This window comes from Oryctolagus cuniculus, chromosome 18 (genome assembly GCF_051225735.1).
Source record: "Oryctolagus cuniculus isolate XC-2025 breed Fujian yellow rabbit chromosome 18, ASM5122573v1, whole genome shotgun sequence".
Classification (NCBI taxonomy): domain Eukaryota; kingdom Metazoa; phylum Chordata; class Mammalia; order Lagomorpha; family Leporidae; genus Oryctolagus; species Oryctolagus cuniculus.
Window position 1 is genome coordinate 63,666,854 of NC_142884.1, and position 25,127 is coordinate 63,691,980.

The window sequence follows — 25,127 nt, forward strand, 5'->3', positions numbered from 1 at the left end:
GATATTGATTATTAGGGACAGCATTTGATGCACAATTGACATTTTAAAAAGTTAGCTATTCTGGCCGGCGCCGCGGCTCACTAGGCTAATCCTCCGCCTAGCGGCGCCGGCACACCGGGTTCTAGTCCCGGTCGGGGCGCCGGATTCTGTCCCGGTTGCCCCTCTTCCAGGCCAGCCCTCTGCTGTGGCCAGGGAGTGCAGTGGAGGATGGCCCAGGTGCTTGGGCCCTGCACCCCATGGGAGACCAGGAAAAGCACCTGGCTCCTGGCTCCTGCCATCGGATCAGCGCGGTGCGCCGGCCGCAGCGCGCCGGCCGCGGCGGCCATTGGAGGGTGAACCAACGGTAAAGGAAGACCTTTCTCTCTGTCTCTCTCTCTCACTGTCCACTCTGCCTGTCAAAAAAAAAAAAAAAAAAAAAAAAATAAATAAAAAAAAATAAAAAAGTTAGCTATTCTTACAAGTATCTTTTAAAACATGTATTTGTTTATATTATTTGAAAAGCAGGGAAATAGACAGCTCCCATATGTTGATTCATTCCCCAGATGCACACAACAGCTGGGCCAAGCCAGGAGCTGAGAATTCCATCAGGGTATCCCGCTTGAGTGAGAGACCCCTTCACGTGAACCATTACCTGGTGACTCTCAGGATACCTGTAGTCAGGAAGCTGGGATTAAGAACTCAGCCAGAACTCAAACCCCGGCACACTCAGGTAGGATGCAGGCATCCCAAGAGGCATCGTAACCATGGTGCCAAATGCCTGCCCTCACCACTTTCTTTAATGTTCCAGTTCTTCAGCTTGTTGGGTGGAAAAGCCGGGATTTGAATCATTGTTTGCCTTATTCTAAACCCCACATTCCTAACTTCTGCACGTTCAAGACTAAAGGGTACATTACTCTTGGATGGATGGTAGTGTTAAGGTATTTGAGTTCCTTTTGTCAGTGTTTTGGTGAGAGAGCTGTAATACTGAAATTTTTACCAACTTTTGGCTTTTTTACTTGCTTGTGGGGCAAGACAATAGGACTTGTTGAGGTTTGCTGTTTTGGCAGATGTTTTTAGGCTAGTTCCCAGAATACAGCAGGTAATCATACCACCAGAACCATTTTTAGAAAACACTTTTTTCAATTGACTAACTTAAATAGCAAGATCAGTCACAGCAGCAAGAACTCAATGTAGTTTGCTTTTGATAACCAAGAATCCATGTAACTAACCCACATTGGTGAGCAAGTGAGAAATACTTAATTGCTTATGGACAGCAATTTTTTGTGTGTGTCCTTTTATTTGTACCATATTCAATCTTTTTTTTTTTTTTTAAGATTTGTTTATTTATTTGAAACAGTCACAGAGAGGGAGAGACAGATCTTTCATTTGCTGGTTCACTCCCCAAATGACCACAACCTCAGGAGCCAGGAGTGTCTTCCAGGTCTGCCACATGGGTGCAGGAGCCCAAGCACTTGGGCCATGTTCCACTGCTTTCCCAGGTGCATTAGCAGGGAGCTGGAGTGGAAGTGGAGCAGCCAGGTCTCGAACCGGCATCCATATGGGATGCTGGTGTCACAGGTGTTAGCCTTATCTGCTACTCCACAATGCCAGCCTCTATGTCCAGTCTTACATGAGGTGAATAAACAAACCTATATATTAGTTACCTGTTGAAGAATAAACCACCCCAAACCATAGAGGTTTAAAATGACCACCATTTAATTTGCTTACCCATCTTTGAGTGAGAGACTTGGCCTATGACCACCTGGGCCTGAATGGCTGGAGGGGGAGTGGATGGGCAGGTAACTTACCCAGTAGGGAGTGGTGTCTGCCAGGCCCCAAGTCTCCAGGATCCAGCAGGGCTTACCCCACTACCCCACCAGGCCCTCGGGATTCCTAGGGCAGCCCACAGGGGAAATATTCCAGTGAATAAGCTGAATAAGCACTTTTCCAGCCTTGGCTTGCATTGCATTTGCTGATGACCTGTTAGACAAATAAATTCACACAGCCATGGCCAGACCAGGGGCTGGAGGAATCAACACCACTTCTTGTTTGAGGGAACTACAGAGTCACGTTGCCCCAGGGTATAGTGAAGGGATAAGAGGAATCTGGTGGCCATTTTCATAAACAGTGACCATCAGTGCAAAAGACAGTTTGAATTTCGTGTTTGCAAATTGTGAGGACAGTGCTCAAAACCTCCTTGATGGGTTTGAAGCTCAGAATTACACTTGGGCCAACAATGATAAGAAATGTGCTTGTTCCCTGGCTGTTTTAAGAACATGACTAGGGGCCCGTCCAGTTTTAGTGATGGCAGAAGCTGTAATGTGCACAAATGCTAAGATCGGAACAAATCTCAGAGTCTGCAAATGTGGCTTGGAACTGTTGGGGTGAATGCAGAATCTTATTCATGCTTCTTAAGTGTTCGATGTGTCCAGGGCTGGTTAAGCCTTGCTAATGAAACCTGATAGTCGTGTTTTCCATGGTTTCTTATGAAAATTAAAAACCCCAGGAAATTCTCAGCAGTGTCATTTATTCCATCTGACTTATAACCCAGAGCTCCTTGTATGGTCTTCACGTGGTGCTGCCCACCCCCCTCTGACTCCCCTGCCTTAACTCTTCATTGTAGTCAAGCAGCTGTTGGGATGCTGAGCCAGTGGCTGGGGGGTCTCATTCTCCCCCTGCTAAGGAATTCCTGACTGAAGCCTTGCTGGCTCCTTTGCATGCTGGTTCAGAAACTGTGCCTAGGTGCAGTCCCTGTCGTCACTCTTGACCTTGGCCTTGGCCTTGTGATGCACACAAGCTGTGAAGTCTGTGACTCTGGAAGTCAACCTATGGGACCACGTGGCTCTTTCTTTAGCAGTGAATTTAGAAATATGGGGGCTTCCTTAAATCTTCCTGTCCCCAAAGCACAGTGGGAAGTCACAGCCAGAGGCAGGGTAGTGGCATCCTTAGAGGTTTCAAGTAACTCGTCTTAGTCTGGTGTATTGAGTGAAGAGAAGTACAGCATTAATCAAGATAACTTCTCTATAGTTTGCTCCTTTAAATTCAATTTATCATTTCTTGGAATAGCTAGCACCAATCATTCAGTTAAGTATTTATCACGTCATTTTAAATGGTTTAATTTGCACAGAACTTATGCTTGGCCATTGGCATAGTCCATTCAGGCTGCTGACAAAATAGACGGGGTAACCCACAAGCAATAGAAACTCATTTCTTCCAGTCTGAAAGGCTGGGAAGTTCAAGGTCAATGTGCCAGCACATCTAGTGTGTGCTCTTTGCTTCATACCAGGCACGATCTCAGTCATGTATTCACATGGTGAAAGCAGCAAGGCCAGTCTCTGGGGCCTCTTCCAAATTGGCATGAGCCCACTCAGGGGATCTTCACCCTCATGACTTACCCATCTCCCTAGCCCCGTATCTTAACACAGTCACACTGGAGGTTCCCACCTAGGACTTTGACCATAGCAGACATTAAGATGGTAGTAGCCCCTGGTTCTTTGTCCGCTAAAATACGCCTGTCTCTCTTGTGAATTTAGAATTTTAAATTGGTTTTAGAAATAGGCTTAATGACAGAGCTATGAGTGTTGTGAAGCCTTTGGTGACAAATGTAAGAGAAATCTTTAATATTAGCTGTTAAATCATAAGATGCTGATGATGGTACTTCCGCTTCTGATGTGAAAGGAGACATAATGTGGGGTGATATCGTAGCTTAGATCTCATTTCTCCCCACTTATTAGACAGTGTAAGTTTACCTAGCAATAAAAGACCCAGAAGGTAGGCAGTTTTTTAAAATAAAAAAGTCTTCTGGCAAAAAGATCTCTGTGAGTGAGATCCCAGTGGAAAGAACAGGTCTTCAAAGAGGGAGGTGCCTTTCTCTGAAGGGAGGAGAGAACCTCCACTTTGACTATGACCGTGTCTAAACAAGATAAGAGTCGGAGAACTCAAGGGGCTTCCATAGCCTTGGAAACTCATAACTGGTGCATAGGGAGATTACTGATGCCATAAACAGGAGTGTCAATTGGTAAAGTCAACAACAGGAGTCACTGTGCACTTACTCCTCATGTAGGATCTCTGTCCTTAACGTGCTGTACACTGAGGCTTAATGCTATAACGAGTACTCAAACAGTATATTTCACTTTGTGTTTCTATGGGGGTGCAAACGACTGAAATCTTTACTTAATGTACACTAAACTGATCTTCTGTAAAAAAAAAAAAAAAAGAAAGAAATTATCAATTCCCAACTTGACTCTCACTGGGATTAAACATGACAATAGGTCTGATCTGATTTCATCATCATTTAAAAAAAATCATCTATTATTTTTCACTTTATGTTTCTGTGTGGGAGCAAACTGTTGAAATACTTACTTAAGGTATACTAAGCTGATCTTCTGTATATTAAGATAATCGAAAATGAATCTTGATGTGAATGGAAGGGGAGAGGGAGTGGGAAAGGGGAGGGTTGTGGGTGGGAGGGACGGTATGGGGGGGGAAGCCATTGTAACACATGAGTCGTACTTTGGAAATTTATATTCATTAAATAAAAGATTTAAAAAAATAAAATAAAATAAAATAAAAAAGTCTAACTAAAGGTAAAGCTGCAGTGTGTCTAATTCTGTTTCCCCTCTGAATGGCACTGTTACCAATTAAGCTACTTCTCAAACACGTCCCCAAAGAGTTCTCTGCTCTCTGGCCAGGGTGGGAGACAGAGTGTGAGCCACTCAGCACACCCCAGCTGCTTAGCTGTGTTCTGCTTCGTCCTTTGTGCAAAGGCACACAGATTTAGATTTTAGAACTCAGACATCAGCTTTTAGAACTCAAACTTTGTACTTCAGATCTCTCTTAGAGGTAGAATATTCAATCCAGAAACAGGCTACACATTTCGTAGTTATTCCAGTGGGTCTCACGCAAGTCCAGCCATATCTAAAGTCACAGTAGTATGGGAAGTTCTGCCTACTGAGTGGAAGTCCTGGAATCCGGTTCCAAAAGGAGGGACGGCAGCTTGGATGCTTTCAGCATGAACGAGTCGCCGAGACCCTTACGCACGGGGCAGCTCTGGAGCAGTGAGCTTAACTCCTCTGGGTGTGGTTTTCTTTCATATCCTAGAGCCAGTACAAGGATTCCCTAAGATTCCACTGAGTTTGTCACTCACATGATTCCTGAAATGTGTTATGTAGGGCACTAGAAGTCACGATATTCCAGGAAATGGAACGATTCCTATCTGGAAATGTCTGAATATGTTGTTATCCTCTTGGAGGGTCACATAAGCCTATTCAAGATTCAAACAAGATCAATGTAGAGGCACTTTAATTTGGTGTAAGTCATTTTTCCTGCACATCTATGAACACGTTTCCTCCTCTTTTGGTATATAACAGCATCCTACACTAGGGAAACTGTTGCTGAAGGGGTTCTGGATGTGTTCTTCAGATTAAGCCAGACTGTTAGAGAACAACACACTCAGATCTGATGACAGTGACTCCCTGCAGAAAAGCACTTGCTGCCCTGTGATTGGCTCTTGTGTCGCCAGCCTACCCAAATGTGTTAGGCAGGAGATAAAAAGGTACTTCAAAGTGTTTGTGGGAAAATGGAATTAAACCTTATTTTGGTACCCAAAACTTGAAGTTTATGCATGCTTTTTTCATACTGTGTGTTTTTCATGAACTTTTTGTAGTCCCTTCACATATATGGACTTAAAAGCCACTTAGTTCCGTTTCCCATGAGCTTTTGGAAGTAACCTCGTCCAGGGAGCTTGCCAGTATACTCACATTCATCGTGAGCTCCTTGTTCACTGGGTAATCCACATTGTCACCTGATGGGCCCCTTACAAAAACCGTGAAGAAATCTTTGTTATATCATAGGCCCAGGCATTAATTTCCATACGAGCTGTAGCAAATTGCCATAAGATTAGAGGCTTATAGTAGCACAGATTTATCATCTAGTTCTGGAGGTCCAATGCCTGCTCTGGATCTCTCTCGACTGAAATCAAGTGTTGGCTCTCAGACAGGATTCGTTTTGTCATCCCTTCCAGTTCCCATGCTGATCTCTTTATTTTAAGCTCAGCTGATGACAACCTCAATACATACACAGTCTTCAGTCCTCTGGCCATTAACCTCATGCATTCATAGGTTCTGGGGATTAGGACTTGGATGTCATTGGGGAACCAGTCTTGTGCCCACCACAATCCAGCAAGCATATCACCACCTGTGCTTGGGCTTCTGGCTGCCCAGAGCCTTCTGGTACCTGTACCAACCTGCATCTTGTTTTCCTTTTGTTCCTATATATCCTGATTCCATCTTAAAATTCACGTTTTCACATGTGCCCATGTCTTTGTAAGTCATATGAAACATAATACAAATAATCACTACCAATAACCTCTAGAACAGTATCAGCAAACTATAGCTCATGTATCAAATCTGACTCCCCTGTTGTTTTCATAATGAAGTTTTATCGGAATGCAGCTACCTGCTCTTCTCTTATGAGGGCAGACTTGAGTCATTGTGGCACAAACCATATTGCCCTGTAGGAGGAAATACTGACTACATGGCCCTTTACAGAAAGTGTTTCTGACCCCTGCTGTAGACATGCTGAGACTGACTGGTGTTGGTGATCTCTCTGCCTTTTAGTCACAGAGGGAGATGATGGGTTGCTTAACAGTGCCTGGAACACGTTGTGTAAGTTAGCTCTGACACAGCTACACATAAGTTGTCTCTTGTAGGTTTTGACTTTAGGACAAGGTTGTAAAATCATCCTGGGAATTTGGGACAGTGTGGACCTCATTTACATCTCTTAAGAAAATGAAATGATACATTAGTTTGTTAATTTAGATTATATTTACAAATGGTCAAGCAGTGACTTAACGCTCTGGTTAGACTTTATCAGTGGTTATCCTCTGACCACACATACATGCATGCATGTGTACACACACACACACACACACACATTGTCCTATATCCCACTCAGCCTCTGTAAGTCTGAGAGGAAAGTGAGTGACCTTTGAAATAGCCTTAACATTCCACAAGTCTTGTGGAAATTTTTGATTCACCTATAATATATCTCACAGATGGCTTCAAAATAGATCACTGATGTTTTAATAAGCATCATTTGTTTACTAGGCAAAAATTTAATTATAAACCCGTGATAGTAAAAATTGAAAATCTCCAGGATATAGACTGTCTCTAAAAATCATTGTTATTTGCTTTTCTTTTAAATCAGTGATGAATTACATACTGTCTAGAGGGAGACATTCTTTACAACCATTCTGAGAGAGAGAGTGAGACAAAGAGACTGGTGAGGCTGAAGCCAGGAGCCTGGAACACAACCTGGGTCTCCCCTGTTGGTGGCAGGAATGCAAACACCATTGCCTCAGGGGTTTGCAATAGCAGGATGCTAGAGTCAGGAGCCAGAGATGGGAATTGACCCCACGCATTCAGATATGAGATGTGGACATCCTAGTTAGCAGTTTAACTGCTAGGTCAAATGCCCACACCATTACTTCCATGTGGAGTTGTGGCAAATCATTCAACATTGATTATAGCTTAACCTCCATGGCTTGCATGATTTTAATCAACTTCCACACCAAATAGGCCTCATCTTTACCCCGGCACAGGTAACCACTATCAATTCCCTTTGATCATTCTGATTACTACTTCCTAAATCCTTTTTTAAATCAAACTTTTCTTCGTATTTATAGGTTTTTGGAATTTTTTGAATTCTTCTGAGACGAGAAGAGGAAGAAATCAAAGAAGAACTCTCACACTGGTATGTAGACACATCCCAGTTGGGATATGCTAGAAGTTGTCCTTGGAATTTCCCTGAGAGATTTTGTTGTTGTTGGTTTATTAAAAGCAATGGAAGGTTGATTTCAGCGAGGGGATGGGATGGGTACATGTTTGTCTTCCTAAACAAAATGATTTGGAATATGTATGACCTAAAAGTAATCAAACTTTTAACTTTAATTATAAAATGCCTGTATATCTTTCTGATGGTGATTTTGGTTCAACAGAGCTCTGATACTCTCTGCACATGAAGATGTTGTGTTTACTAACTATGTAATATTTGGTCCTGAAAAAAAAAAAAAGGAATCCAATCTCTCAAGATTCTCTTGGTCTGTAAGGAAGGAATACTGGGCAGTTTCTAAGGCAGGCACTGTGGGTGTCAGTCAGTTTTATCATTTCAGTGCTTGCTTAGAGCTGGTCTTGGTGGGTCCTCTGTGGATGGTTCAGGGTTGCGTTCCTCACTGAGACAGAGCAAAGCTCTCACTTCCCATTGCTCCGGAAAGGAATGAAGCCTGATGATAAGGAAACCTGTAGAGGAGTGACAGGGATGCTGCTTGTTTTTTGGAATTCATTTCCACACCTATCACTAGAGTTGAAAACATGGTGCATGCACTCACCTGGGAATTGTGCTGTGAGTTTTTCTACTTTAGGAAAAGGGAAGAAACAGACATAGAGTTTGAGTGTCTAGCTTTGTTGGAAGCACAACCCAGTTGGCATTGGCTGTTTCTCTTGGCTGTCCACAAAGGAAGAAAGAGTTCATGAAATACTTCCCATCTGGGAGCCTTTCATTGTCCAGAAATATATTTCTTATTGGTCTGAAATACACAAAGCACAATTTTATATTGCCTAGGAAAAACACTTTTCCAAGCTCTCTGATTTGAAAATAGCGACACTGTTAAGAAAGAGCAGGGACTTAGGTACAGTGGTGAATGCATCAGACATTCGTTTGATGAGGTGTTGAGTAGACCAGATGCTTGCCATCAAATGCCTTGATAAAATATTTCAGAAATCAGAGTTGGTTCTCATTAAAAAAAATAATAAGCCCCTCTGGAGGGATTGGCTTATGACTTGGACCATTTTGTTTTCATTTATTTCGAGTGGTTTTTAGAATTAAGTGCATCTATGAGCACAGGGCAGACTTGGACTATTGATTTGAACAAGTCGATGTCCTTGACCCTTGATCTTGTGTCCATATCTGTGGTCACCTGGTGCTGTCTTTCTGGTGTGCATGGCAGCATCTGCTTGGCGTGAGCCCTGATGTTTGCGCACGTTAGAGCCCCAAACACTTGAGTCTCCCGACAGTGGGAACGTTGGGTGTTTCTCTGTGTGTGCTAATGGTGTGGACTGATTTTGCAGAATCACTGCAGCAAGCTGTAAATGATGTATGAAATGAAAAATTCCTGTCCAGTGCGCAGAGCGAATATATACAGTTCTTTGCAATCACTGCAGTCCTGGGCTATTTGTTTTAATATTTCCTTCAGACATCCAATAATTTTTTTGGTGAGTCATGTCCAGATGCTTGCCATTGGCACATAGCTTAAATTTCCTTTTTATGTATTTTGTGTGAATTTCAGTGCTGTGTCAGTATATTGAAACTAATAGGATGCTAGATTCTAGAAGGTTTCACCTTTAAAAAAATAGTTTAATGAAAATGTTTGAACATTTTTGTGTTGAAAACTTTGGGAAAATAAAGAGTAAAATTAGAAATTGTATCATGCCATTATGGGGCATTATTTACATTGTTTGCATTTAATTTACATTATTTATATTGTTTACATTTAACGTCTATCCTTTAAGATTTTTTATTTTTCCTTTGCAACTAGACTTTATTCTTTTAAAACATTGTTATCTGATTGACTTGTCAGATTTTATTCCCAGTTGCCATTAGGTTTGAACGTCCCCCATGGTTTTTTACAGTGTAACTTTTAATCCTGGCATACTGTTAAATTACATGAATGTAGCACAGCAAAGTTTTAATGATGATTTTTTTTGTCTAATTTTGCTGGTAGAAATAGTTTTCTATCAATGCTATAAGAAGTGTGTGATTGAAGTGATATTGGTGATATTTGGTATTGCTACGTTTGCCCTCTCTTCTATTCAAAAATTTCCATGACTTTGCACTGGTTGTTCTGTGTTGGATTTTGATGGTGGTAATTGGATCATGTTTATAAATTACTAGAGGAAAACTGGCATCTCTCTAATGCTGAGTCATTGTATTTGCATCAGAAGCATAATGTACCTCTCCACTTACTGCTAGACTTTTTTCACAATGGATTTGTCCTAGCGGTAAGCCTGTCTACATCATGAGAGCGTGCCATTTGGGGTTTCTGCATGTAATGCATTATTTCTGTCTTTATAGTTCTTTGTATTATTTTGGCTCATTTTTGGACAAGGGTTGTTGTGGGTTCATAATATTAATGAAAAAGATGATGTCCTTCTCTCAAGACTGGAGCAGTTTCAGTAGTGGTGTGAGGTGGTGACTGCTTCCTTGGATGATTGAATTAGTGTCTACATCCGGTTCCCTTTGGGGGAGGAGTTCTCTGAAACCTCTACTTTTCTTTCTAGACTGTTGACCTGTCCTGGTGGTTTTCTATCTCTTCTTGAATATATTTTGGGAGTTTTGTATTTATGATTTGAAATGTCAGTTCATCTAGAGTTCAAATCTGTTTAGTTGCATGTAAAATAGTCTGCTACAACTCAAAAAAATAATTTTGTGCCAATTGTTAAATCACTTTCCTGGCCGGCGCCGCGGCTCACTAGGCTAATCCTCCGCCTAGCGGCGCCGGCACACCGGGTTCTAGTCCCGTTCGGGGCGCCGGATTCTGTCCCGGTTGCCCCTCTTCCAGGCCAGCCCTCTGCTGTGGCCAGGGAGTGCAATGGAGGATGGCCCAGGTGCTTGGGCCCTGCACCCCATGGGAGACCAGGAAAAGCACCTGGCTCCTGGCTCCTGCCATCGGATCAGCGCGGTGCGCAGGCCGCAGCGCGCCGGCCGCGGCGGCCATTGGAGGGTGAACCAACGGCAAAAGGAAGACCTTTCTCTCTGTCTCTCTCTCTCACTGTCCACTCTGCCTGTCAAAAATAAAAAAAAAAAATCACTTTTCTCACTTGTAATATCTTTTTCTTAATAGTTTTTGAAGAAATACTTTTTGAATGTTCTTACTATTTCCATTTTCAGTTTTCTCAGTGGCTTCTTAAGTTGTGTGCTTTGTTTCTGTTGTTTACTTATAAACATACTTACAACTCAATTTTCCAATGATTTCCATCTTAATTGCATCATAAAAAACTTTTGATATGTTTTATCCTTATTTTATTCATTATTTAACAGTGTGAAGTAATGTTTTAATATCCTCTGTGATATAAAATTATTTTATAAAAGTAACATCGTTTTTAAATGGTTTATTTTTTAAGGCTCCATCTGTTTTTATTAATTTTTGGTTTTATTTAGTTGCTTCTTACCTCATGCTGCTGACTGGGGCAGGCAGCTGGCCTAACGTTAAAGATGCACTTTGTCCTACGATGAAGTACCCGGGTTTGATTCTCAGCTCTGGCTCTCAATTCCAGACCCCGGTTGGCAGCAGGTGGTTGGTTCCGTGCCAGTCCTGTGGGAGACACGGATTCTCTTCCTACTTCCTTCCTTCGTCTCAGCCAAACCGTGGCCTCCCCTTGGCTGTTGAGAGCATGTAGGGAGTAACTGGTAGGTGGGAGCTCTCTGTCCATCGCTCTCTGTCTCTCTTCCTCTTTGTTTTTCTCTCTCTGCCTCTAGAACATTTTTTTATATATAATTAAAACATACCAATGATTTCTACTTGAATTCTGGTGTTCTTCTCTTTGAGTATATCATATGCTATAACAACATCTTTGGGAAGGAACCCATTGTTTCTGGAAATGAAAATTGTTTTCTCCAAGACAGAGAACGTACTGACTCTGATTTTTGATTAATTTTTTAACCCCATGGTGTCTTCTCTGGGACCTCCTTTGTGAGTAGGATGTGTTTTTCCTGACGGATTGGATCTGCTGTCCAAATCTGGTACACACTACTTTCCTGTTCCTCAACTGTCACTGGTTTCTGTTTGCTTTGGTGACCTGGGTTGACTGGTGTGTAGTTTTATTTCCTCAGTTCTACCCACATTCTTGGGTAATATCCGTTTTCTTCACCTTGTATTTCTGTCTGAAAAACTCAAAAGGATGGCACTGTTGGATGGGCCATTGAAGCGAAGAACGGTGAGGCAGAGCTTCTTTTTTGTATGTAGAGTTAGAGAGATGTATATAGGTTAACGTATGTATTTATCGAGAAGAATATTACAGCTATTTTATGATATTTAAAACTAAATGCCACAGTTATTTTTTTTCTGAGTAAGTCTAAACTTCCCTTAAAGGAAAGCTGAGAAAAGCAGTAATTTGGAACTAGTTGGCTTAACTTAAAAAGCTCCCCTGTGACATCGGAGTGTATTTCATGCAATTGCTTTCTTAGACTTCCTCATTAAAATATTGACTACTCTTTTTCTCCCATAAATGCTAATCCCAGCTCCCGTGTACGTGTATTTACATTCCACGGCAGGCAGCCTGCCAGGTTAGAAATAAAACCAATTTGTTAATATCACTATTTCCTTTTCAGCAAAGAAAATATGCATTAAATTAAAGGTTTTCTAAAAATAATAAGCAGCGGCTCCTGTTGATACCAAGCAGTTATTTGTCTGCCTGGTTAGGTGATGATGCTCACCGTTAGCCGCCTGCATTTCCCTGCTCATCTCAGCTCTTACCGTCTCTGGGTAAAGCTGTGTGAAGCTCTGGACTCTGAAAGACCCCTGTCTCAGGCTCTGCTGGTGGCCTCGCCCCTTCCCCTCACCATTCCCATTGTTGTATTTTTCCTTGTCCCTGCCACCACCCATCCAAGGATGCAAAACCTTGTTGGTTTTTTTTTTTTTAATAGTGAGCAAATGTGGTTAATCCTGACCGATACCATGCTGCTCTGTTGGAGCATTCTCCCCAGAAGTCTTGGAAATCTTCGAACTGCAAGAGGGTTCCCATTTGATTTATGATTCATAAGTGGATCAGTGTTATTAAAATCCACAGGAGTTCTTTGTTCACGGAGCCATTCGCTGGGCCACCCATCACGCACTTGCATACACTCTTGTGAGCACGAGCATCCTTCTGCAGCCCGCAGCTCTTGCTTAAATAATCCTTCTCTGGAAAGCAACTAATTATGCCGCCGAGCATCAGGTTGTATTAGTCACTGCAGAATGTTTGTGCATGTTGGGTTATCTAAACTTGCAAAGTCAAGTGAATTGTCACTGAAAGCTAACAGTGATTAACCTTATTACCCTACTCTGCCTGGCTGGATGCTACCCTTTGTTGAATATTTTATTGATAAAATGGACTGATGGATATTTACTGTTATTCCTATAATCTCTATGGACAAAAATAAAAAGTCATTTGCAAATGTCATTGTAGAGTTTGTCACTGGGAGAATTTCAGTCTGGCCTCTGAAAATCAGCACACATACTTGATGAGTTTCTCTTGCTTCTGCTCCTTCTGTTTGTCCTGTTGTTTCCCTCTCCAGTCCAGTCATGGCCTTCACGCTAGCAAGGTGAACAGAACAAGGTCTTGTTGATAATTGTCATGTTCCATTTCTGCTTTGGGGATAATAGCAAAGAAAAAAAAAAGACTTAGTCTCAGTGGTTGCTTGAGCCCCTTTCTTGCCATCTGGTCTTTCCTGGCTGTGGGGGTGAGGTCCTCGCTTCTTGACTACCAGGTGTCCGTAATGACCACCAAGGCTAGGACCTGTTTGCCCTCCTGAGCTCTTCAATCTTTTGTGATTTTGTTTCATTTTATTCTTAGTCCATTGGAGGGAAGTTGTTGGCTTCTCCCTCTTGCACCCTTGTTTTTGTATTTTAGACTGGTGTGATGTCAAGTCCACCTCCTAAGATCAGGTCCAACTTGAGCTGGTTACAGTGCACCTGCTGCATGGTCTTTCTGCTGTAATCCTTGGTCCTGCGAGTGAGGGGAGTCGAAACACTTCTCTGGAGGGCGTATTCAGCAGAGCAGTGTTGTTCCCTGAGAGAAACCACCTCATCCAGCGGGTAAGCAATTTATGCCCTGAAGCATGAAGATTTCATAGCCCTTGTAATTTTATCCTTCCTGGTGTCGCTGCAGGTGCTATTTTTATTCATATAAATATTTAATCTTCTATAAAACTTATTAAGCTGTTAGCCTCAATAATATTTTTTTGGCAGCAAGCTCCCTAGGTTAAAGGGACACAGCCGAGTACAACAGCTTAGCTCAAGATCACAGTTTTAAATAAAGGTATAAAAGGTGATTTTCTGAGATTTAATAATATGCCCCAGCAAAGCTGTTTGGGGTTTGGTTAGGACATTTCTCAATAACGCTGCCACCGTCTCAGTAGCACTGGGCTGACATCTGAGAGATCAGGAAGCAAGCTCTGTGGAAGCTAAAGTGAAATTAGTTCATATAGGTCTTTGTCCAGACCTAGTGAAGAGGAAGGGCAGGTAAAACACAACAGTGCTCTTTACTTCCTTAGCAATCGGGCCTTTGTGTTAAGATTTTTGCATGACTTTTGCATGATGGCAATAGTGCTCCCCACAAGTCTTTCTGAGCCCTCTTTACGTGGTTGGCTTCTTTTAATGCATGCCTATCCCTTTGCTTTCTTTGTAATTTTATTTGACAAGGAGCTCCTATCCTGCGGTTCACTCCCCAAATGCCCACAACAGTGAGGGTGGGCCAGGCTGAAGCCAGCAGCCTAGAACTTATTCCCAGTCTCCCTCCTGTGTGGCAGGGACCCAACTGTCTGAGCCATCACCTGCTGCCCCCCAAGGTGTAGATGAGCAAGAAGCTGGTTTGGGAGCCAAGGTCCCGGTGTCCCAGCTGACATATTAGCCACTCAGTCGAATAGGTGCTTGTCCCCCACCCCACTTTTTATCTTAAAAACACAGGGGCTTTACTGGGTCTCTAGGTTGACATGGGAGGACCAACCAGCAAAGTGTGATGGTGTCATCTTCTTCCATTCAGACGACTGTCTAGAGGTCAAGTGGCAGTTTCTCATTGAATTGAGTTAAGCCAGATCCACGGCAAAATGTAGAGACAAGTTGCTTTATGTGCACTTAGCATCTCAGAAGAGCTGGATTAACTCTGGAGTTGTGTGTTTCTTTGTCTTCTTGGACATTTGTCGTGATGAGTGCATTTGCCCTTGATTGTGAAGGACACTTGTACCACAAACACTCTGGCACACACAGATCTACCCTGACTTGGAAGGTGGGGCAGGCGAGTCATTGTCTAGGGGCAGACCTAGCAGAGGAAGCTTACGATTCTCTTTTCTTTTATTTATTTATTTATTTTTTAATTTTTTGACAGGCAGAGTGGACAGTGAGAGAGAGAGACAGAGAGAAAGGTCTTCCTTGCCGTTGGTTCACCCTCCAGTGGCCACCGCGGCCGGCGCACCGCGCTGATCCGATGGCAGGAGCCAGGTACTTATCCTGGTCTCCCATGGGGTGCAGGGCCCAAGCACTTGGGCCATCCTCCACTGCACTCCCTGGCCACAGCAGAGAGCTGGCCTGGAAGAGGGGCAACCGGGACAGAATCCGGCGCCCCGACCGGGACTAGAACCCGGTGTGCCGGCGCCGCTAGGTGGAGGATTAGCCTATTGAGCCACGGTGCCGGCCTTTCTTTTCTTTTCTTTTATTTATTTATTTATTTTTTAATTTTTTGACAGGCAGAGTGGACAGTGAGAGAGAGAGACAGAGAGAAAGGGCTTACGATTCTCAAGAAGCTAAAATGAATGCATGTGGTATAAATAAAACACTAGCTATGCCGTGTATAATGAGGTTCTAACTTAGCAGGAAGAGTTGTAGGGATTTGGTGAAGGAATTGGTTATTGGCCAGAATGCTTTGAGGGAGGGTGGTACTTGAACTAGACCTCCAGGGAATCTGAGATTGGCACAGGGGCATGGAGGTGAGGGCAAGAGTAGACCGAGACAGCAGTGCAAGCCACGCTAGCATGATGCCCTTGGTAATGTCCAAACTTCAGACTAAAGGGGTTTGTGGCTCCTAAACTAGATTCCCACCTAAGGAATCATTAGTGAGACTGTGTTGATTCATTTTATTAGGTGCAATTAAATTTAGTGCTAATCTTTCTGTAACTGGTATCGTAGCTTTCCCTGCTATCGATGCAACTCTTCTAAATAGGCTTGTAGTTCCGGATATAAGGGTTCCATATTTTTCTTGAGCACCTTTAAAGTCATTTTTACTTAGCAGTTCTCTAACTTCTTATGCCAACCAAAAGACCCTACATTCGTATGTGCTGGTAGAATACAAAATGGCACATTTAGGAAAACAATTCAGCAACTTTTAAAAATAAAGTGAAACATACAGGTCCCAGCAAGCCCACTTGTGTGGATGTGTCTCAGAGGATTTTTTTTAATTTTTAAAATTTTAAATTGTTTATTTATTTGACAGGTAGAGTTATAGACAGTGAGAGAGAGAGACAGAAAGAAAGGTCTTCCTTCCGTTGGTTCACCCCAAGCCAGGGGCCAGGTGCCTCCTAGGAGGGTTTTTAAAACTTAGATCACACAAAAACCTGTATGTGGGCATCTGTTGTGGCTTTATTCATAATTGACTGAGCCTGGAAGCAGTCCAACTGTCCTTCTACTGTTCAGTGGGTACATAGTGATATATCTATACGTGCACAGTGGAACAGTATTCAGCAACAAAAAGTAATGGTCTACCGACCCACACAACAAACATGAATATATCTCACATGCATCAGAAGCTAGACAGAACAGTCTCGAAGCAGGGCTGGCATCGTTGTTCAGTGCATTAGGCTATAACCTGTGTTGCCATCATCCTGTTAGACCCTCGGAGTGAGGATGCTAACACGTCGAGAGGTACACCTCAAAGACTCAGAGTCCAGACCAGCTGATGCAAAAGCAAGAGGATTTATTCAGCGTCTGCGCAGACGGGCCTCCTGAACTTGGGAGTCCAGAGAGCGCCCCCAGCACAGAGCCACACGGTTTATATACCCGCAGCGACCAATCAAAAGCACTATAGTGTCCATGCACACAGCAGTCCAATCCGTGAGCTGATCATGTGAACGGCATGCGTCTTCCACATGCACCTCGTCGCCATTTTGTTGTTTACTTCTTTAGCAGTTCCTTTCCCTGTCATCGTCATCTTGTTCACCCTGAGGGGGACGATGTCTTGCTCCCTTCGTTCCCCTGGAGGGAGAGCAGCGTCCCGCTTCCTACACTGTTATTTGAGTATTAGGAGGCATACAAACTGGGTTAGGTCTTAGCACAGCCAGGCACAAGTGTCGCAGCTAGCTAAGCATAGGATTCCTTATTTTTATAGCTGCACCTAATTTTAGCTTTGGGGGAAAAAGTTTAGGCCTATAATTTTTAAACTTTAATTTTATTTGGGGCAAAGGTGACTTCTTGTTTTTAATAGTGTTAGCTTAAGTCACTCCATCTTGGTTTGATTTTTAAGGTTCTTCAATCCCATGTGGGTGCTGGTTCGAGTCCTGGGTGCTCCACTTCTGATCCTGCTCCCTGCTAATGCACCTAGGAGAGCAACAGAGGATGGCAGAAGTGCTTAGACCCCCGTACCCACTTGGAAGAACCTCCTGGCTTAGGTCTGGCCCAGCCCTGGCCATTGTGGCCATTTGGGGAATGAACCAGCAGATGGAAGATTTTCTGTCTCTCTTTTTCTGTCTTTCTTTTTTCCTCTGTAACTGCGCTTTTCAAACAAATAAATAAATCATAAGAAGAAAAGCCAATGCTGTTGATTCTACTTACACTGCATCTTGGAAAAGGCAGAAATGCAGGTAGCGAGAACAGATTGGAGGTTTCTGTGGACTGGAGTGGTCTAGGAGTACAGGGAGTTTTGAGGGAGCAGAGACGGATCTTGGTGTCTTGGCTCTGTGGGATGATCCATTTGACAAAACTCTTGCAGTTGTGCACTAAAATAGAGGAATTTGCTTTCATATAATGTATCTTCAATCAGGCCAAGTTTAAAGTGAGGCGGTTGACAGTCTGATGTTCACAGATGTGACATGGTGACCTCATGTTTGTGCCCGGTGGGAGAATCCTTAATGTTTCACATGGGAGCATCTTCTCCAACTTAGGAGGCTTTGTTCAACTTCTATCAGCCCCTGAAGGCATCTTTAACACTCCTTTAGTGTTACTGTGGAGACGTACAAAGACCCTGTATTTCACAGTATGAGCTATCTGCGAAGCATACGTATTTTGTGCGTAAATAAGCGCAACTTGCAAAGGATTGACTCTTTCGTATCCAAGTTCATGGCCCTTAGAATCACAGATATGACGTGATGGACTCTGAGGTAACTTCTCTGCCAGGAGAGATATAAGGGTCTACTGGCTTTGTAGAATGTAGAAAAGTGGATACTTTAAGCCAGTCTGCACATCGATGTTTCCAGATCTGATTGAACTCTCCCACCCATGTCTCCAACTTCCACTCAGGTTATGGAAGACAGATAAGAAAACTGGCCGTATGGCACAGTAAAAAAAAAAAAAAAAAAAAAAAAAAAAAACTCATAATCATTTAGTGTCCCATGGTGCCTAGCCATCTCTCTGTGAGTTTTAAAATTATTTGTCTCCTATGTAATTCCAAAATATATTATCTTAGTGAAACAGATACCCTGAAATTTATTCATTTTCACAGGTTGTGGTCCTACCTCCATGTCCTTTTCCTTGCTAGAAAAAAAATTTCTGTTACCCTGGGAGACCCAGCACCCTCTCTCTGGAACGTGGCCACGCCTCTCAGAAGTATAATAGTGAGCTGGGGAGCCCTTTGCCCGGTGGTCCCTGGCACCCACTGTGTTGATTTCCATGGCATTGGTCACTGCTTATTCGTAAGAAGAAAGGTGCTTCCACTTGCAGTTGTTTTTGTTTTGGGTGTATCTGACTGCTTCGTTGATGTTTCCTTTTTGGTGCCTTGTTTGTACATTTCCCTGTTTATTTTGGTCTGTGTGTAACCAGATGGCCGTCCTTTAAACGGTTGCGTGTAAGGTTTGTGCTGTTTCATCTTCACTGATACCCACCGGGCACCAAGGGTATTATTGTCGATCTCTTGGTAGTTCAATGAATGTGATTGCTTCTTAACAAAAGAAAGTCCAAGATGGCAACTCCTGTGGGATCTGAACCTTCCGGGTGGATCTGTGGCTATGTGTGGGTGCTGATTGACTTTTCTTGTAACCAGTAATCACTGAATCAGGGACCAACATTTTAAAAAGTAGATTTCTGGTAGGATTTAATTATGTGGCTGTTACGTGGCACAACAGTATAAACAACCCTATGCTGTGTATAGAGCCTTCAACTTTCAAGGTAAACCATCTTTGATTTTTGTAGTAGATGTGGATGTCGAAACCCCCCTCCTCTGTTGCTGGTAGTCCTGCGTGCTCCTTGGGACTTTAGGTGAGCCCTAAACAATGGGGGCCCAGCCCAGGATTTTCCCTCAAAAACAAGGACTCCAGACACGCGGTACAAGCTCAGTAACACTGCAGCAGCAACATTGCCCTCCTCATCGGCAGTGATGCCTGGTTCAGTTCGAAAACCAGTGACCGGCAACAGGATTTTCCTGTTCTCCTGTGTTTCCCTCCCCCTTCTTCTTTTCCTAAACCACTTTTCCATACATTATTCTGTATCCACTTGTCTCTGAAAACAGTAGGTGTAGAGAGAAAGCTGAAGTCACCTTGCTGCATCTGCACATGGGCCCTGCTCCCCAAAGTCCCACTGAGCCGGGCAGCCTCTTGCATCTTTGACTATGGCGCGTGCACGGATGTGTGCGTGAGGCTGGGATGCACGAGGTCTCAGCACATAGAGGTTATCGCTCCTGTGAGGAAGAAATGCCTGCAGGTCCTGAAACCTGTCCAGTCCCTGCTCAGAAGCAGTCGTTTCTCGGCGCTGCGCATCACTGAGTTCATTTTAATATCTTTGATTATAGTTTCAGTGTGACTTTCACAGCTAACGCTTTCCCAAGTACATTCGTTTCTTCATTAACAAATGCTTGTTTAGCATCTCCTCTGTCCCAGACACATGTTGGGTCCTGGGGCTGCATCACTACAAAATGAGCCAAGTTCTTTCAAACCCTTACAGCTTTCTGTTATCCTTGCAACCCCCAGAAACCAGGACAAAGCTCACTCTCTCTAGGAAGTTAGGGAAAGCATGGGGCTTTCCTCTGAGACCCCACATGGAACTGGCTAGGTTGGAAGTAGAAACCAGATCTGTGTGCCTCCAGGGAGCTGCACCTCCGCTTATGCCAGAAGAGACCTGCAGGGTGGGGAAAAGTGCTGGTCAGGACGGCCTTGGACTGGTGCCGGCTGCGTTTGTCCTTGGACTGACCTTCCAGTGGTCCACTTAGTATCTCGCCTTTGAGAAATGGTGTGCCATTTTCAACCAAATGTCAAGGAGAGGCCAACACAAAGATGGGAAGTGAGATATTGAGTTTTAAATCTTTTTGTGTATTTGGAAAGGGAAAAAATTATATATATATATATATATATACATAAATGTGTGTATGTGTGTATATATATACACATATATATGATGCAGAGAAAAGGCGTAAAATGGAAACACTTTACTCAAACTCTCATGTCTGTCGAGACACCACTAATCAGAGTGGCTTTCTCGCCGCCCCCTCCTCACCTCCTTTCTTTTTTATTTTTTTGGAAGGGGAGGGACGACCCTGCTGAGTTTTGGAGTATGCCTATAGCAGCTTTTAGCAAATCACAATCCCAGCAGTAGGTTCAGCTTTGAAGAAAGATTTACAAATCTCTCACTGCTTTATAAATATCTGCATTTATATCTTAAAGAAGAAGAAAAAGCCCCTCACGGTTGGTCTCAGCCTCCTCACCCCCTCTCCCCCGCCCACCCCCCTTTTCCCGCTTTCCTCTTTCAGAAATTAAAGATTGTGATGTGTGCAGGAAATGAGGGTCTATAAAATTGTGATAAAATGTTCCTGCAAAATTGCCTTTGAATTTTCGCCTTGAATTGCAGGCAAAATGAAATTGTTCGCTTTCAGCATTGCTTTGTTTTTGACCCCTTTTTGTGAATTCTCAAAGGAAAGAAACATATTCCCATCTTTTATAGTAATCAAATTTATCTGGCATCTCTCAGCCTCTTGAATTACTTATGCTAGAGTTGGCCAGCCCCGGGAAGGCTGTGGCTGGTTTATTTATTTATTGTTCTAAAGTGAGGGTTTTTGACACGAGGCTCCCACATCATCCTAGGGGGCTGTGGGGGAAAAATGGAGAGTGCTTTCTGATGTCCCCTGTGTGAGCGGTATACACATGTGCACATGTCTTGTCAGGGTAAAAGATATGCAGCTAATGAGCACTAATAGGAAGAACTTCGTGATCAGAGGTCATGGGTGTTTAATTGAATATTTTCACTCGAAAGGAAAAAGTCTCCTGCCCATGATGTAAAATGATCTGCAGACTAAATCTGGGAAAAGGTTTTGCATTTGCACACGAGGGCAAATGATTGGTCGTCACCCTACTTACCAACTAGTTGGTTTTACCAAATATTATTTCTGTAACAGGTGACAATCTCACGCTGTAGTGCCGGGGCTTGGACAGGGCGCTGGCACACGTCGCGATGCGTGATCATGGATGGTGTATCTGTGTCATCCACGGCCTTGCCTGGTGACCCCAAGATCCCGATATGAACGTGGTTTGCATTTTACTTCTGATCCCTCGTGCCTGCCTTCACACACACACACACACACACACACACCAGAAAGCCCAGGCTGTAGGTGAATACCTGCAGAAATCAGACTTGAATATCTAAACAAAATGTTCCTTGGGGTGAAGAAATAAAATAATATGCACTCTCAGGGACAATACACAGATAGTGTGTTTTTATTTGTGGCCTTCACCTCCACCTGACTCAGTTAAGGATTGGGTAAGAGAAGTCATTTTCTGAAACTCTTACTACGGCCTCACACATCCTTTATTTAAACCTCTGCTTAGCAAAGTATGTGGTCTATCCAACTGTTGAACTCCTTTCCTGCTTACATATTTACAGATGACACTGAGTTAACTCTGAAAAGCTTGAAGCAGTCACATCCTTGTTTTTCTAGCATTGGTTACGTACCAGCAAATTTCTTTTACATTCTGCTCTTCTTAGCACAATTTCAAAGACTTTCCTGACATGTTCTGGTTTATTATTTATATATTTCTTAGATAAGAGCTCACAAGAACACCAGGGCTCTTTCTTTAAAGCTATTCTTCTTTAGTAAGAATCCACATAAGTAAAGAAAATATATTTTATTTATTAAAGGTCCAAATAAGTTTAAGAAAGTGTAACATAAGGATCCTAAGATGTGCTCTGAGCAATCTGGGCGTCTTCCGTGTGCTCCTTACTTCTGTGACCCTGGGTGGGGTTGGAATCACTGGAGGAGAGGCTGGCGTGCACATCTCTACAGGAGATGAGCGGCTATCTGTGGGACAGGATTTTAGTAAAACAAATCTTAGGATTAGGCATGCAGTCAGCAAGTTCGGTGTAAGTGAGAACGTTTATGTTAAGTTAATAACACTCGATTTCCTTGAGAAATATTTATTTTAGCCATCATTGTCTGTGATTCAGTTTCTAATTAATTTCTGCAGCCAGAGGAATCCGCTAACCCAATTGTCACATTTTGATTTTGATGAAAAAGAGCAGAAAATGACTTTTCAAGAAGATTGATATGTGCAAGCGTAAGTTCCCACAGGCGTTCTCCTCAGCCGCAGGTTTCAAGGGGACGTGGCATCTGTTAGGAGCCGTCCACAATAGATCAGCAACTTGCATTTTCATGTCTCATTTTCCCTTATAAAAAGTACCCTTCACATTCATAGAGATACTTTAATCCACCAGAGAAATGGATTAACGTGCTGCCTGATTGTGGCAGTGGGGAAATGGCGAGGATCAATATTTATTTGCGATAATTTTGTAAACGGTTCCCTTCTCCCGTCCCCTTGGAGGAGGCAGCACAAACACCGCCCCGGTTCACACGCAGTCATTTCACTGTGCCCAGTGTCGCGGCTGTGCCGACGAATCAATTTAGTGTGGGTTTGTTCACATCTGAAAGAAAAAGTTAAATGCGGACTTTGAAAGGAGAGAAATGTTCCAGACATTTCCTTTGCTTTCCAAAAGCCCACGTTTGACTGTGATCCTTAAAAGCTTTTATTGAACTATTTTCTTTTTGTGTTTGCAAAACTCACAAAGGGGCTGCTTGGTGAGCCCTCTTCGTGTTTTCCCTGGTTTGTCCTAAATTTTGCCTGGGGGTAATAAACAGCAACAGTGTTCAATTTCCCATTCTGCGTGTATATGCCAACATAGAGGGCTTTTATTACAAGGAAAGAAATCAAATCATTGTCACCTAAAGTGCTAATTATGTCTGATAAATGTATGGCACACACTTAATGCAGAGAGTGCTTAGGAAATGATACACCTTCTGTAATTACAGTGGCCAACCTGGCTCCATCAATCTAAATGTTTTTTCAATCCACGTTCATTTGGGTGGCTCTATTTTTATTAAATGGCTTTCTTAAGCTCCGACAGCCCCACTTGCTGCTAATAAGGAAACTTGTATTAAGTATTTTGGAACCGTGTGCAGTCGAAAGCGTGTTATGTGATACACACCCAGATGAATGTGCACAGAGAGACTGCTGCCACCCACCAGGACAGTGAGGTCTTGTCCCGTTGGGCGGCAAGCCCCTAGCCGACCATGGTGTTTGCTATTTTGCTTGCCTAGTGAACTTACGTATCCACTTAACTAGGAACACGGCATTTCAGAGGAGCCTGAAATCCCTCCAGACCACTGACACTATAGCCTGCCGCCCCCTCCTCAGGGATGTTAAGACCCTGGGAGTCGGGGAGTCCTGGCTGCCCTGGGGAACCTGTGATGATAATGTTTAGGAATTGCTGCTCTCCTCCATTTGCCTTGGTGAGAGCGAGCCCCCATTCTTCTCAGAGCCCAGTTGTCTGTGGCATCTAATGGAACCTGACACCCTCACACAAAAAAAGGAAAAGCAGGTTTTCATTAGATGGCAAAAGGCTGACTTTGGTTGAAGCTGCGTTAGGGTCCTGCCCCTGCCCAGTTCCTGTGACGGCCAGGGCTGCTGGCCATGCATGCTGGTCCATATGCTGTTGGAGGGATGCCGGTCTGCAGTGTGTGCAGTGTGTCGGCCCACATATGAGTACGACGCTCTGTGTTTGGGGTGGCTCTCTCCCTCCTTGAGATACTCCACGTGTTACCAAGCCCAGGTGTGTGCTGTGGGGGCCATGTGGGTTTGGGCAGACTTTCCTATCAGTAAAATCCATCCAGCCCTGCCTTTTGTCATTTAGGCTCATTTTTCCATCTCTCAGACTCTTTCTCCAGTATTCCCTCCACCTCTTAATCTCCTTCGCTCTTCTTAACCCTCCCTCGCTCACGTTTTTCCCTCTACCAGAAAGCTCCTAATTCTGAGATCTGTGTTTGCGAAGGCAGGTGACGGGCTCAGAGTTCTTGCATGTCCTTTTTTTTTTTTTTTTTTAGATTTATTTATTTATTTGAAAGAGTTACAGAGTGAGAGAGACAAAGAAAGAAAGAGAGGGGGGGGGTCTTCCATCCACTGGTTCACTCCCCAATTGGCCGCAAAGGTGGGAGCTGCGCCAACCCGAAGCCAGGAGTTTCTTCCAGGTCTTCCACATGGGTGCAGGGGCCCCAGGGCTTGGGCCATCTTCTACTGCTTTTCCAGGCCATAGCAGAGAGCTGGGTTGGAAGTGGAGCTGCCAGGACTCGAACTGGAAGTCATATGGGATGCTGGCACTGCAGACGGCGGCTTTACCCACTACGCCACTGCGCTGGCCCGTTGCATGCCCTTTTGAATGTGTATCTTAGAATCCTCGTGGTTCTGGGGAGAAGTTAGTGCTGCCCAACTGAGCAGAAGTCGTTCTTGGTAACTACTGAGTTCTCTACTTACTTTTGCTGTTTAAATCATAATCCTCGAATTCAGAGTTTTGGTTTTTACATTATTCGTGCAAATTATTACATCCAGAGCAAAGATGTAGTTCTTCTTCATCGTAGTTAATAGTTTTATACTAAATTTTTAATTATCAGCTTCCTTTAGCCTTTTTTTTTTTTGAGACTAAGCAATTTTTTTTTTTTTTAATTTTTGGAACTGAGAGACGGAGAATGAGTTCCCATCCTCTGGTCCACTCCCCAAATGACCCCAGTGAAGGGCTGGGCCGGCATGAGCTGAATCCAGGTCTCCCATGGGGGTGGCAGGAAGCTCATTACCACAGGCATCACCGCTGTCGGGCAGGGTGCGTATTAGCAGGAGCTGGACTCAGGAGATGGGGGCAGGTATTGTACCCAAGCCCTCCAGTAAGG

General features: G+C 43.5%; 1 long non-coding RNA gene across 3 annotated transcripts in view; it reads left to right on the forward strand.

Annotated features, from left to right (window-relative positions):
• The window catches only part of LOC138846800 (uncharacterized), a 773,267-nt gene that overhangs the window by 342,231 nt on the left and 405,909 nt on the right, over positions 1-25,127 (forward strand). For all 3 annotated transcript variants that reach the window (XR_016225367.1, XR_016225366.1, XR_016225369.1), the window contains exon 4: positions 7,664-7,731. This is a non-coding gene — a long non-coding RNA (uncharacterized LOC138846800). The remainder of the gene's footprint in view (positions 1-7,663; positions 7,732-25,127) is intronic.